The sequence below is a fragment of the Sander lucioperca genome, chromosome 5 (assembly GCF_008315115.2).
Source record: "Sander lucioperca isolate FBNREF2018 chromosome 5, SLUC_FBN_1.2, whole genome shotgun sequence".
In the NCBI taxonomy this organism is placed as follows: Eukaryota; Metazoa; Chordata; class Actinopteri; order Perciformes; family Percidae; genus Sander; species Sander lucioperca.
The window spans coordinates 12541341-12557819 of record NC_050177.1 but is presented as its reverse complement, the minus strand read 5'-3'; the positions used below and the strand labels follow the sequence as shown (position 1 = coordinate 12557819).

At 37.6% G+C, this 16479-nt stretch overlaps 1 pseudogene; it reads right to left on the bottom strand.

The window, feature by feature from the left end:
- Positions 1 to 12520: 12520 nt before the first annotated feature.
- Positions 12521 to 16479, bottom strand: part of LOC116050804 — a 4890-nt pseudogene continuing 931 nt past the window's right edge.

Genomic DNA, 16479 nt, shown 5'->3' with positions numbered 1-16479 from the left:
AGAGCTTTTCTTCCAAATATGGTATGCTCATGAATATTTAGATGAGCTGCGCGCTGATTGGTTTGAGTGAACCACATAGAAACACATTGGAGATGAGACAGCATGTCTCATATTTCAGACACTGCAAAGTTATACATTGTTTGTCGGGCTATTTCGTTATTAAATTCACTTCTGAGACTTTTTTAAGGAAGAAATCAACTATATAAAGCTCAAATATGGGCCGTTTTACGAAAATTGATGGCTAATTGCAAATTTGGTAAGACGTGTTGGACTTCAGCTAGGAGCTCCATACAGTCTGACGAGAAAGCGGCAACCTCCATACCCAGTGAGAGTCACCGTTTCTCTGGGTACTGAACTACTGGAATACTCGGGGCTCCGTGGAGCTCCGCAGAGCTGGCTGGCTGCCAGCTGCCGGCATAACTAGAGTAGCTATATTTAGAGTTTGAATTTCGTCACTCCACCTATATAACATCTACCCCAAGGTCTTATAAAGCTAACAATGGTGTCCGATTTCAATTTAATGCATTTTTGTGAACATTAGGGGTTTCGTTAGCTGCTACTGTTCCTTCAATCCTATGTGTACAGATCGCGACTAGTTAGCTTCATTATCGCCATAATTAGAGTATATTTACAGTTTGAATTTTGTCACGCCTACTTATATAACATCTACCCCAAGGTCTTATAAAGCTAACAATGGTGTCCGATTTCAATTTAATGCAGTTTTGTGAACATTAGGGGTTTCGTTAGCTGCAACTGTCCCTTCGATCCTATGTGTACAGATCGCGGCTAGTTAGCTTCATATTCGGTGTAATTAGAGTATATTTACAGTTTGAATTTCATCACGCCACTTATATAACATCTACCTCAAGGTCTTATAAAGCTACCAATGGTGTCCGATTTCAATTTAATGCATTTTTGTGAATTTCAGAGGAATTCTAAGAGGAGGCTAGATAGCTCTCATTGATAGAGCTCCATCCAGCCGCAGGCTCTATCAATGAGACTCACAGACAAGAGGCGTTTATTTCCTTGATCGTTTGTTTAAATAACTCAACACATTATAATTATACACATTATAAGAATAACTGGAACCTGTGGTAAGAGATTGCTGACGTAACAAGCTCGCTGACCGCGCTCTCACTCACACACACCGGCCATTTAGCAGGAAGAGGGGAGCTGCACGCCCTGGAGCTCTGTCAGGGCAGCGGCGTTTGGTAGTCCATTAACCCAAAAAACGGTGACTTTGCGCAGGTATGGAGTGCCGTGGGCTGCCAGCCGTGACGGAGCTCCATCTACCTCCCAGCAGGCCGGGTTCTGTGAAGGAAGGCCGGCCGGGCGGCGAGGCAGCAACACAGGCAGCACCGGCCGCTGAACTCCGACACTCAGTCGGACAAAATTTGCAATTAGCCATCAGTTTTCGTAAAACGGCCCATATTTGACCTCTACATAGTTGATTTCTTGCATAAAAAAGTCTCAGAAGTGAATTTAGTGGTAAAATAGCAGATGAACAATGTATACAATTTCTGAGATCTACGCGACCTATTCAGAAGACTAAGCTGACCTCAGATCAGTGGTGTAGCCTATGTAAATGTTTGGGCGTGACAAAGATAGAGACTAGAGCCAAATGAGGAGGAGCCACCGAGTTGACGTCAACTAGGCGGCTCGTTGAGATTTGCCCGTTTTCAGAGGCAGTTTCAAATTGTGAGATTTGCAGAGGAAAGAGGTGTCAATGGGATTTTGAGGTTCTATGTATGTCCTAGTTACCCACTAAACTGTCATTATGACAAGGTTTTGCATTCAATCACCCCTTTAAGTCCAGGCATTAGTGATCACAATCTTTTACTCATTCCTTCCTGTGATTATGTGATCTAATGTCTAAAAAACATTTAAAGCACAGTTTATAAAGACATCACAGACAGATTAGTGATGCAGTAAAGAGCGATGTCCAACATAATTTGTGCTGTGTACAGATTTGGGCAGCAGCAACAGGAAATGCCTGGTTGCGAGTTTTGTGGTATTCTACTTCTTAAGAGTAAAAGATCACATCATCTTATCTATATAATACTGTAAATATGTGCACTATATTTGTAAAATACCATGTGTGTTATTTGCTCATGTGGACTGTGTTTATCTATTATCATTTGGATAAAAATATATCTCAAATTGGGAACAATATTTCTTTTCAACATATATTTCTTTTTTCATTATTCATTTAATTTTAGTGTGTTTATTTTGTAACAATTTCCAGCAAGGACACATAAATAGTAATGAATTCATTGTCTCTATTCCTCTGTCAGTCTCTGCAGATAGTGAGCAGTCTCCTCAGTGTTGGATTGGGAATTCTTTTTGCAGCAACTCAGGAGATGAAACAGTCCCTTTTCACTCTGTTCAGAGTTTCCCACCTGACTGGAGCACTCGTAAGTCCCTGCTCTGATTGCTTCCATTGAAACACAAATTATAAAAATCTTGCACTAAGTAAAGCAGATGACCCTATAACTTAAAACATGGGACAAACTTGTCTTTAGTATAATGACTCCACATTGTTCTCATCTGCAGTTCATCATTGCTGGAGTTGTTTCCAACCTGTTGTTCAAATATCCAGTATTACTACCTGTAAGTACAACTTAATACAAGCCCAACAAACAACATCTTTTAGGTAATCAATAAAAAAGATTAATGTATGGCTTATGTTCCAGGTGTCCCTCGTGGTTAACTGTGGCTGTATTATTGTAGCTGTAGTTTCAGCGTGTCTGATAAGTGTTGACCTGGTTCACTGGAGTTCAGAAAATGAACAGCATTTGAGGATAAGCTCATGTGAAGATTGTGACAAAATGAAAAATTTTAAAGGGCTTATTCAGCAGTAGATATTTACATATATTTGCTTCTATAAAATGAATGTATCCTTCATGTTTGTGTTTCTAACAGATGGAGGTGCTGGAACTTCTTGTATTGGGGCTCAAGGTTTTTCTCTCTACAATCCTTTGCTTCTGGTTCGCTAAAGAGAAACGTGCCAAATCCCCATGATCAAGCTGATGAAATCATTTGAGAAGAAATAAATTAAAAATACCTTTCTATATAGAGGACCAGGGGGCTGTATATTAGTGCTTAAGAGAAGTTAGGTGACTGTATTAGTGGACCTTTTGTTTTTATTGTATATCAAGTGTGGCTTTCTGGTCTGTCTTGATTGCCTATCGGAGCTGAAAACCCCTGCTGAACAGCCCCGGGCCGTGATCTGCGTCTGATGTTTGACTTGGACTGAGAACACAAGAATTGTGGTAAATAAATGTCAGCTTCCCTCATGTGAAAGAAAAACCACTCTACATCCTCCTCAACCTCTGCATCTCTCTGTGTAACGGTAGTAGTGGCCTCATAGTGCTGCTCTGTCAGTCTATCTGCAAGGTTCTCTGGGTGTGTGGTTTGACACTCATGCTTTGGTATCAGTGGAAATATCTGCAACGTTTTCAGCTGCTCACACTTCCAGCTGGTTTCACATACAGAAAGCTTTACTGAGCTATGAAGGATTTGTATGTTATTGGCGTTAGCCACTGGTGAAAATACTTAATTTCATTTCAAACTTTACTTTAAGAAACAAATACGACTACATGTTTTAAACATTTTAATCATCTGTACAAACTTGTCATAACAGATGACAAAAGAAAACAAAAGACATATGACAGTACAAGTTGTCTGGATTGATCTTCTTGCTATTTTTTTGTTTGTTTTGTAAAATACATATAAAAAAACCTCATCTATAATATAAACAGATTCATACCTAGTTCATTAAAACAAATGTACAGACCACTGACGTACCATCATGGCAGTGTGTATTATGTGTAAATTTCTAATTTACAGTATTGTAATGAAATGTCTAGTTGAGCTTCATCCATTTAAGTCTTAGTGCTGCAAAGTTGGACTCCTCTTATTTTCATCTCCTTGTCCTGATATACAAGCTGCTGTTGCAACAAGTAGCATTCAGCTTGAGGACTTCACAGCTACGAAGAAAGAAGGAAAACACAAGAAAGGGGATTTAGAAAAAGATCTTTTCTACACATTATGCACTCAAATTATTTTACTTGCGTCAGCATGCAATATAAAGAATGCCAGTCAAGTAAAGGGCCCATTTAAACACATTTAAGGTGTAAAATGGCATTATACAACACATGTTAAAGATGAAAGATTTTGTCAAACCAATCATTTGGTTACCCTAAAGTTGTAAAACTTCCAGTAATGACTGGGTATCAGCGTTGCTTACAAGATCAAGGGGGCGATCAAATTAGGTATAGAAGATGTAGCAAGTAATACAGACGTGTCCAATTTCTTTTTTTTTAATTTTTACTTCCTTAAACCAGTGGTTTTCAAACTTATTTTCCGGTGTTTTTATTTTAAATGTTTTATAAAGAAAAGGGGAATACAACATGTATTTTCAGTGCTGAAGCAATTTTATTGTCAAAATATGTACATATATAAAGTCTTTCATACTTATTTAACATGTTTAAGTCCATAACAATGCTATAACTTTAGTGTTGTTAGATAAAATGTTTACAAATGACTGGAGCCTCAGGAATGAACAAAGAATGCTTCTTAAAAAGTAAGACCGAAGATTTAAGAGAAGCATATTTAAATGCATTAAAAGTCAAAAACCTACTTTAACCTTTATCAAAACATTTAAAGGAGCAAACAGTTGTTTCTTTACTCTATTTGATGACAACATTCCTAACAGACTCTTAAGTATTTAAGAATTTTGAGGTCCTACTGGTTAAAAGTTGACCATGATTTTTAAATACTATATAAACATGGGGAATAATAAAAAAGAATGTATGGATTGTGAGTTTTTGCCATTTGGGTCCTACAATGAAGGGCAACACTGAAGTTATTCCACATGAAGTCAATTTGCTTAAATGTAATTATAATGATGCTATTCTCATTCTCTTCAGTCCATTTCAACATCCAGGTCAATCAATGTAATGCTGTTATCTGCATTGTAATATTGTATGCATTTAATAGTTTAGGGACTGTTCGTTATATAATTAAGGGGCCACCGGAGGAGTTTTGTGGCCTCTAACCTAAAAAGACTTGACCCTCCCCTCATCAGTAATAATTTTCCTATGACCCTCCAAAATGATTTGAAAAAGAGGCATGACCCTCCCCTTGCATGCAAGTTTGCACTTAACAAAAAAAGTACTGATACCATTTGATTTTTACAGCCATGATGTACAGAAGTTAACCTCTGCTTTCTCATCTTACACATCCCACTCCTCTGTTATGGTGTGGGGGCCATTTCAGTAGATTTACTCACTAACATTGTTGTGTAAACACAATAAGCATGGAAACTAAATGCACATTTCATGCATTACTGCATTACTTCAAATACTAAGTTACTCCTCTAATAAACTAGTATTCATATGAAATAAAACAATAAAACATTGAGAGAATTCAGCAAAGGACGCTGGGAAATAACCAATTCAACACTGGTTGCTATGGACTTGTCACTAGGCTTCGTCATTGTATATTTTAGCACATAGGTAAAGCTGCCGAAGCTGAACGTTATAATCCAAAACACATATGTTTATTTTTAAAGCAGATTTTAAATTACATTGTAACAATTTAACCATTTGCCCTTACGAAATCCAATCGCGGCACGGCTGTTTTGGAACGCAATAGACAGACGCTTAAATTCAACTAAAATGTAACGGTGAACAATCAGTGTTGGACCTACAGTCTGTTGAGATGCCTCTCCAAACTCACCATAAAACGTTAAGACACATTAAGAAAAAAGATCCGTATTTTGCTGTCATCCAATGACACGGAAAAAAAGTAATCCACAGCGATCATCATCCACAAACAAACAGAGTCACGGTGTATCCAGCAAGGCGTCACTTTCACCAGCCAGCTCCAAACAGGTGAACGAGGCCTCTCCACTTCGCCGTTTAAACAAAGTGGAATAAACGTATAAAAGTCCAAATCTACACAAAACCCGCAATCAATTAGTAAGCTGACATCACATTTATATACATGGCATTTAGGAAACCTTTATTGCAATGTTGGCATGGCAAGATGTCCAGACTAGTGCAACAGTAACTTTCGTTTTTTGCGTCCTGCTGCTCCCATCGTCAGCCAGGTAATATTTTTTTTTTACTAAAGCAGTATATGAAATCAGATGTATTACCTACCACCATTTAGTTGTTTTGTGTTATTTAAGATATTTAGACCCATGGTCAGACCCAGGTCAGACCATCTGCTAGGGGGCCGAGACTGAGAGCTACATGGATAAATATGCACCAAACAAGCCACTTTGAAATTTTGCTCTTTTCATGAATATAAAATGTTGGATGACCCTCCCCTCAACAAAAAATAAAAAGACATGACCCTCCCCTATTTTCCTCTGGTGGTCCATTCCATAAATACAGAACGGTCCCTAATGTATTATTTTCTTCTGTCCCTGTTCCCGCATTACAGCTACATGAGTAAACGTTTGATGACAGAGACAGATTTCCTTACAATTTCTAAGATCCCTTATTAAGTTTTGTCCAGCTCATGAACTGAAATGTTTTTCTTGTATTGCGAGGAATTACTTTCCATTTTAGTAGGGCAACTATGTCCTTTACTTTCCATCAACTCTTGTCTGGACTCTGAACTTTCCTTTTCCTCACAGTCAAAGCACATTTAGGACATTTACTTCTACACAGAAAGATAATATGTATTTAGTTTTTATTATATAAAGTAACTATTCTTAGCAGTTTTCAATGCAGATTATTGATGTTTATTTTCATTCTGTATCTCTTTTCAATCTATCCATCTACTGCTAAGCTCCTGTTACTTTTTCTTCACAAACATTGCTTGCATGTATTAGGTTTAGTTAGTGAGTAAAGATTTGTGTTTAAGGTTTTTTGTGAATAAAAAATTATGCAACATTTTGAATTATTGTTATAGGCTGCACAAAACAACATCTGGCTTTCAGCAGTGTTACAGCCTCAAATTTGCAATTAATACATTAATAACTTAAAAATAAAACCACCTCGACCAGCTACATTAAAATAATGTTTATGTTAATGCAGCAGTAGGCCTAATGTATGTATTTGTATAATAATATAACAGAAAGCGGCCATTTTGCATTAAGACTTTTACTTTGATAAGGCACATTTATTTAATTTCACTTAAATAAAGTTTCCTAGTCTGTCTTCCACTGCTGCTAAGAACTTCTCACCATTACTCAAAAAGGTCATCCAGTGGCTTGTTTTGACACAAGCCAAACTTTACAGAGCGAGACCTGTATACAGTAAAGGGGGGTATTAGGATTTAGATAAGGCCCTTTTCACAGACTTAAGGAAAAAAGCACAGGTGTAAATAATAAAATGAACAATGGTTGAATTCCAATTTTTAGCTTACACATGATATAAAATTTCACACGTTGCTTATAGTAACAAATTGGCCTTTTTGTTTGTTTTTCACGTAAAATATAATAGTATTTTGCCACACACATATCTTAACACTGATGATCACATGATCAACCCTTATAGGGCCTTTACTGGTACACCACCTTCTGGCCAAGTTCTACAGTACACTTACTTCTACATGACTACTTAAAGGGGACATATAAAAAAACTCACTTTTCCATTGCTTGTGCATATTTTTGGGTATCTGGAGGGCCTATCAACCCACAAACTGTAAAATAAGACAACCCAGTTAGTTTTTGTTGGCTGCTCAGAAAACATGGGATTCAACAAGCCATTCAGATTTTGTTCCCCTTTCTATAACATGCTCATTAGAATATACCACCCCTGCATCCATGTGTCTCCACACAGATTTTTTTATCAGGTTTGTAAATCATTCAACAAGGTGTGTGGGTCAGGTACAGTGGGGGCTCGTGGAATTACAGCTTGATTTACAACTTGCAAATCTTGTACCATTCTCCAACCTCCTGTGGGTGGAGCCTTTTTTTACTGGGAACAAACGTGTATTACATGGTGAATCAGAACATTTGATAAGTACCTTTGCTTTTAGCAAATCTTTAATGATTAACTCTATTCCAGCCTCAGCCTCTGGTTTTAGTGGATATTGTCTCTGGTGAGGGCGGAATAAGGATTTAGGTGTAATTTTTACTGGCTGTACCCCTTTAATTAAGCCCACATCTGTTGACCATAATTTTTCTGATATTGAATTCAATTTTTCCTCTTGTTCTTCTGTAAGGACGTAATTATCAATACATCAGTTTGTCTTTGTTCTCCCCTGTAGGTGACCTGCAGGTTTGGCATACGTCGCCCAGTTCAATGATTTGCAATAAGCGTTTAATCTATTGCTTTTCTTTATGCCCTCCCCCAATGTTTCCCAATCTCCAGTCTTTTCACAAGCTATCATAAACCTTCCCAAATCCTTCCACGTTCCCTGTTTAGATTTTGCCATCGATACATGTGGTGTGTTGCAACATCTGTAAAGTTTATTAATCAACACTGTAACTGGTACGGACAATTTCTCCCTGTGAACTATCCCATTTGCTGATTTTACATAAATTTTGTCCCTTGTGGCAGTTAAATTTTACAACTTCTAATCAACTGTATTTTCGATTTTTTAGCATTTTACTTTTGTATTGTCACAATCTTCATCAGCTTTTGGTATTTGGAAAAAGCATATCTTACTCCATTAATAGGAAAACTATCATCTAAATATCACTCAGATAAAGGCAAGCAGTAGGTCAAATATAATTGACTTCTGAGTGAAAGTAACTGTGTTAAATTTAACTCCTATACAATCTATCAACATATCATACACACTGTGCACAATATATATACTGGTGAAACAACATAACGCCTCAGAGCTATGATCTCTGTACCAACAACAGTAATATCAATAGGAACTCCATTATCCTAATTCAAAAGTACATTTATCTCTCTCTGGTCTGTGAGGCTGCTATGTGAAGCCCCCCCAAATAATAATAAGAAAAATAATAATTAGATTTTTTTTTTTTTTTTTTTTTACAGTGCACTCTGTATCACTCACTACGTGGAATCAATCTTCCTTCACCATTCATCTGTTGGTGTCGTCGTGCATATATCCAGCTACAAAAAAGCCGGAAAGTCGAAAGTTAGACAGAAGTACAAATAGTCAATGGCTATGAAGATGATCACCGTCTCGTCTCTTCTCATTGGTTTAAACTGGCAGCTTTCAGAACGCTGCAGACCGCTGTAAGCATAGACTGTATTAATATTAACAGTCTATGGTTGCAAGTAGCTGCAGGATTTATCTTGTCTCGTCGCAAATCTTTGGTCTGGACTTGCTACCGCACACGCAGTGAGTGATACAGAGTGAAATTGTAAGTTGTTGTTAATGACGTTTACTTGCTTCACTTCAGCTACATTTACTTATAATAATATTTTAGTTGGCTATAGAAAACAATAGGCTAGCTAATGTAAACGAGTGAAATACAAGAAATAGCTCGCCTAGTAAGGTATCCAAAGCTCTCTATTCTTTACCATTAATATAGCATGCTATCTCTCTAGTATTAAAACAATATCAGTCCCTAAATATCATAGTGTCACTGTTAATGCTATTGTACCAGTATATATTTCAATTCATTGAACAAATGGATACTGGAAGATATTTTAGGAGAGAGAGAGAGAGGGAGAGAGAGAGAGAGAGAGAGAGAGAGAGAGAGAGAGAGAGAGAGAGAGAGAGAGAGAGAGAGAGGCACCAAGGCATAGCCTAAACTAAATTATTTCGTGATATTTATTATATATGCTTGATTCTGACCAACTTAACTTTCTGCATTCCTTTGCTGTAATAAATTAAACAAGTATGTAGATGTTGCCTAAATGTAGACTAGGCTATATATGAGCATACATACATACATACATACATACATACATACATACATACATACATACATACTAGAACTTGTATTCAGGTTATTAAATTCAGACATACTTTAAATCCTTGTCAACCATATTGCAACGAGCTAGTTCAGCGTATCATGCCTGACTGCAGTAGTGTGTTTTTCTTTAGGAGTGGGAAGGGCAGACAGCATGTTGCCTGTTTCGTCATTTGGGCTGCCTTGTTGAGTGCAGCGGCACTGAGAACATTATATTTCACATAATTTAAGCTCTTTTTTTAAAAATGAAATAGGATTAGTCCAACGAATCATTCTGTTTGTAATGCGCACCTAACCGAAAGCCTCGTACCGAACAGTTCAATACGAATATGTGTATCGTTACACCCCTAGTAATTAAATAGTCTTATTTTGACCTGCAACTTATCTAATAAAGAGAGGGATTAGGTATGGTATTACTTTACCACACATTTACACGGCAGATAGATAGCGGTTAAGTCTTAGCCTAAAGAAGAACTCAGCAGGAACACAGTCTAGCCTAAGTAAATCCCCCCCATGCAGCTTTGATGTATCTAAAAGCTAACATTAGAGTTTGTAAGTAAGATTTTGCAAGGGAAAGTTTTGCATAGCCTCGGGGCTAAGCCCCCCCTGTCTTTCAATCCTAGTGACTTCCCTGCTCAGACTCCTCCTCCTGCAGTGAAATCTGAGCCAGTTGATCCCTAACTGTTGTCCTTGGCTGTCTCTCTCTCTAATGCTCTTGCTTCATCTAAGCTTTCTGCTCTCTTTTTCTTCCTATCACTTTCCTAACTGTTTTTTGCAACAATCGTTTACCCCTTTAATATACAAAGTATATTAGTATATTATATATTATTATCTTTATAGTATAAAAGTATTATCTCTTACTGTTTATAAGAATGTATCTTTAACTTATATTATATCTTACTTTTCGTGTAAGATTTTATCTTTAATTTCCCTCCTGAATTACTTGATTTCATTAAGAGCCAGGTAGCAATGTATGTACCTGTGCAGTGAATCTCATCACAGGAGACACTCGATCTCAATCAAGTGACTACAGTATATTTACCTCCTTTTTTATTTTAATTTTAAATTTTTATCACAGAGTCTCACCCTGTCTCTTGGAGTTCTGAGCTCCCGTCTCTTAGGAGTAGCGAGCTCCAATCCTGTTTAACGTGCTGCACGGAGTTTCCATTTTACCGCAGCCTCCTCGCACAGGCTTTGAACTAGTTGCCATAAGACCATAGATATTTTTATTACTTTTACCAGACAGACTACTAATTTTTGCTTCGTTTCTCAGATTGTCTTGTCACGAGCTAAACGCCAACCAGATATTCACAGTTGCACAGTTCCTACGGTGGCACTAAAGAAAGAGACTACCCTAGCGAAATCAAAGTCATCATCACCGTTTTGTCTAAATAAGTAGTCTTTCAGGTCAAGGAAACAAAGTTTATATCACCTAGGGTTTTTTTTTCATGACCCGAAACATGGAAGTGAGGAAGGATTTTGGGACCCGCATCAAAGGACAAAGTTGTTAGAATAATTTATATTATCAAATAATAGACAGGACCACTGAAGTTATATCAAAGTTAATTTTTACTTGTGAACACAAGGAGGCAGTTACAGTACTCACAGCATGAGCACAGAAGTGACCGACGAATAAGCTTTTTACAACAGCATTTGTAATACAACGTAGAATGTGATAAAATTCTATAATCATAATAAAGAGTCAATGTCGTCAGTTATCTCAGTCAAGGAGCGCCTGTTCTTTCCTAAGCATCACACCGTGCTCCAGACAAGGACAAGACAGTGGCTCCCAGATACCAGATGGCGACAGCAGCAACAGTGTTTTGTTTTGTTATAATGCAAACAGTTTTACTGCTAATCAGAGAAAAAGTATGTATCATAATTTTTCTAACAGTACATTTTTTTAATATATGTTTTCTAAACCTTCTTTACAGTCAAAAGTCCTGAGGAACTAACTTGTGCTTTGTGTCTGTTTGTGTCATGATTCACAATGTACCTTTGTAGTGTGCATGTTCTGCAGTCTGCTGAACAGCTTTGCATGTTTTTCTACAAACACCAAGCTGCAGAAAGGTGGTTATGTAAATCCAAACAAATGTGTGTTGAATCCTAGACCGAAATCATTTTCAAAGTGCTTATACCTCAGCGTAGTTCACGAACAGCCAGCCTCTCACTACAGATATATCTAACATTGATCCTGATAATGTTTTATGAGTCCATGGTGGTCACGGTTACAAAATAATTAACTTCACCTTGTTTTAAGCATTAAAGGAATACACATTGTTGTTTTTCCAGGAATTAGGTGAGAGGATCGACACAAATGAAAAATTTGTGATTTTATGGGTGTTGTTCTGGACTATTTCTTGGCCTACAGCAGTGACTTCTGGTGTCATGCACATAAAAAGAACTTTAGGTTTTGAGAAAGTTTTACAGATATAAAACCTGATTGGATTAAAATTTATAATACAAAGACAACATGTGTTTTGGGCTTCACAGGATTTTTGTTGTTGTATTGGAGCTTAGCCAAAATGTCTATCCTTTTTTTTGAAGGCTGAATCTCTCTCTCAGAAGGAGATATATTACACCAATGTCTTTGCGTTGGTTGGTGTGGTTTTTCTGGCCATTGGTTGTATATCTATTTCTCTAATTTCTAAGGCTAATGTATTATTTTCTTCTGTCCCTGTTTAAACATCCCACATTACAGCTACATGAGTAAACGTTTGATGACAGAGACAGATTTCCTTACAATTTCTAATATCCCTTATTAAGTTTTGTCCAGCTCATGAACTGAAATGTTTTTCTTGTATTGCGAGGAATTACTTTCCATTTTAGTAGGGCAACTATGTCCTTTACTTTCCATCAACTCTTGTCTGGACTCTGAAGTTTCCTTTTCCTCACAGTTAAAGCACACAGGACATTTACTTCTACACAGAAAAAGAGAATATGTATTTAGTTTTTATTATATAAAGTAACTATTCTTAGCAGTTTTCAATGCAGATTATTAATGTTTATTTTCATTCTGTATCTCTTTTAAATCTATCCATCTACTGCTAAACTCATGTTACTTTTTCTTCACAAACATTGCTTGCATTTATTAGGTTTAGTTAGTGAGTAAAGATTTGTGTTTAAGTCTAAACGTTATGTTTTTAATTGACCTCGTTAAAATGCTTGCAGCTATATGTGCATGTAGGTACAAAGGTACAAGCCAAGGAATCAACTTAAGTCAACTTTATTTGGATAGTTAAAAGAGTAAAAGAGCATGACATAGGCTTAGGCCCACAACAGCAGACATCCCCAGCCTAGCCCAACTATTCATACAAGAAAACCATTTGAAAATATCATAGTGCTGAAGCAAGAACAAAAGTAAATGCCCTTCAAAACAAGCTTTTAGAGCTTAGAGCTTAATTATGCACACGTTATTAATGTTTCATGCTAAAGTACTGATGATTAACAGTGGCACTGTGTCTGAGTTAATGGCAGTGCTGTCTGGTGTCTTATAACTTTTAAGAAATTGAAAATGAAAAACAATGTTGCTTTGGCTGTATAGAAAATCCAAGTGATTTCATAAATTAGATTTCTTGTGTTTTAAAATTTGATGAAAGAACTAGGAGCCTGGTTCCAGCCAATCATCCAATATCCTGTTGACTAGCTGCATGACAACCATGAGTAAGCAACCTGTTAAATGTAAGTTGATACAAATGTCTATGTTCCATTAATTCAAAGGCTTACACACTGTTAATTATATATACAAATATAAATGTTTATAGTTTTTAAGTTTTATCAAGGATAGATTATAAGACTGCAGGCCCCTGAATACAGTCATGTAAGATTCCCCCCCTTTTTATTATATAAAGTAACTATTCTTAGCAGTTTTCAATGCAGATTATTGATGTTTATTTTCATTGTGTATTTATGAGCTGTAGAATAAGATCTGAAAATGTTTAAGTTAACTTACTGGGGGTGGAGGAAAGAAGAGAAATGAAGTCTTTTTCTTTGTGTACATATCTCAAATTGTCATCCTCAATGTTTTCTTCGTCAGCAGACGGGGGCGGACTTGGCTGTGACGCATCATCACAGACCACTGCATCGTCACTAACAAGCACTGATCCTTTCTCCCCTGAAACACATGTGGCATACTTTTAGTACAGTACACGAGAGCATCGCTTGATTGAAGCCAACAACAAGACGTTAGCAGGCTCCTAAATTCATTTATATTGGTGTTAGTTGTGTGAGAACAGATCACCTCCTCTGCAGGCCTGGATGATGATGATCTTGGGTTTGTTCAGCAGCGCTGGACATTTCTCTGAGCCCAAGTGTTTGTAAATGTTGTGATGGGGAACTCATCTGGATTCTCAACATCATCGTCGCAACCGAGGACAGCTCCCAGTTTCCCATGAGACATGATAACCACCACCACACTGTCTGTCTCTTTGAGTTTCGGAAGTTTAGAGAAATCACTTACAGCATCATCAATTGCCTGTGAGAATACAAAAAGTCAGTTACTGTATCACTATATCAAATAATATTTATTTATTTTTTTGCTTTTTTTTTTTTTTTTTTAATGAAAGTACCTTTCCTGTGAGGTTTGTGTGTTTCACCACCTCGTATCCCAGAGCCGTGAGCAGTGTCTCCATGTTCTCCTCGTCCTTTTCAGCTCCATTTCTGTTAAGTCTCTCATCAGTAAACTTTATATTAGTGATTAGCAGGGCCACACGATTCCTGATGGAATTTATTTCTGCAGGATAAGTCTGCAAAACACATTTAAAGAAAAAAAGTATAACAAAAATGTACCATATCTTTGGAAATATGTACACTGTAGACTTTAATAAGAAAACTATGTTTCCCACTTGTTACCAACACCTTTCTTAAACAGAAACTTGTTGCAAATAGCTGAGGTTAAAGGGATATTTCACCGTTGGAAAGATGAATATATCTTTAAATTGGGTCACTTATGTAGTAGAAATGTGAAATTGGTGGCTTCTAGGCCGAGAAAAGCCAGAAAATGTGTTTTTGGCTCATGTGGATGAAAGACACCAAATCCCACAATGCACTTGCTTCGCTGCTTTAGTCTACTCCCAAGCCACGCCTACCGTTTACAGACAGACAGTGAAACAGTCAACTCAACTTTAGTGTGTTTTATTGTCATTTCAACCATATACACAAAACAACGTTTCACCGTGGCTCAATTGGTTACACAATTAAAATATATGAAAACGACATTATATAAAAACGACATACGAAACAGGCTACATTTAGTGCACACACATGATATGCTCCGCAAAGTTCAGCTAACACATAGCTACTAGCATTAGCGCTTAGTGGGCTGTATCACCAATTATAAAAATTTGCGTGGGATGTAGAATGGTCGGCATTTAACAGTCACAAACTCCACCAGCAGTTAGCAGTTAGTTGGATACAAGCACCCCCATTTCTGCACCAGGCAGTCTGTGTTAACACAGCCCACCTCCACTAGCTAGTCTTACCCGGCGACAGAGCAGCCGGCCTGGTAGCTGGATAGTCCAATACAGCAATTGTTTCCACAACAACAAAAACACAGCAGTCTCTGAACTCGCGTTGGGAGTTTCATTGAAGTTGGATTAGTCCAGTTTGTTGTCTAATGAGCGGACACTTGCAAGCAGGATTGATGGAACAGGTGGCTGACTAGCGTCTAAATCTATCTATCTATCTAAAGTTTTGATGCTGAGAAGCCACTAAGCTACAGGAGGATTCAAGATGGCTGACACTCGTTTTAGTTCGTGAAATTTCGGAGAATGCCGACAGTCCAACCCCCTATGGGCTATGCGGAAGTAGCTCCTAGTACTGGCTGTAGTCCTTTGCCTCTGGGAAAAAATCTTCCGATGACGCAAAAATCATCGTTTTACGTCATCGGAAGATTTTTTTCCAGACCCACACTACAGAGATCTATGGTCTCAGGGGGACATGAGGGAGGGAAGCACAGTCATTCAAAAATACTACCGTGTTTCTACTGAGACAAAGCTTAACGCTAAATCGGTAAAGTATTTAAATCTGTCACATGATATTGCCTTCATGAATGACTAACTTTATCACATTCTTTATTCACTTTCTCCCTCCAGAATGCCTCAGTGGTAGGGATGAGTGTGGTGGACCAGTCCTGCGTGGTGGACCAGTCCTGCTTCAGCTCTGCAGCTGGGAACAGCAAAACATTTATGTTCAAATGATGTACTTATTTTGGGGTTTATCTGTATTCATGACAGTATCAAATAGGATGAAATATGTCAGCTGACCCGGCTGTGCAGGTTGACCACAGGACAGACCCAGTTCAGAGTGAAGTGTCGGATCTCTTCTGCAAAGGTGAGCGATCATCTTCCTGCTGGCTACATCTCCTTTCTTCTTTATTGTGTCAATGAGACTGCGTGCCTTGTCTGCTGTGGTATTGTTCTCTTCAAGTATCGAGTCTTTCTCGCCATCATTCAAGACACCATCATCTAAAAGGTCGTCCAGGAGCTGCTTAATCAGTCCTTTGGACACCTTGTCCACAAACTTACCCCTCACCCTGGCAAGTTCACCTAGAAGAGCGAATATGAAGCAAAAGATATACACAACTCAGAAATTCTGATGTCAACAGAGGTTGACAACATTAA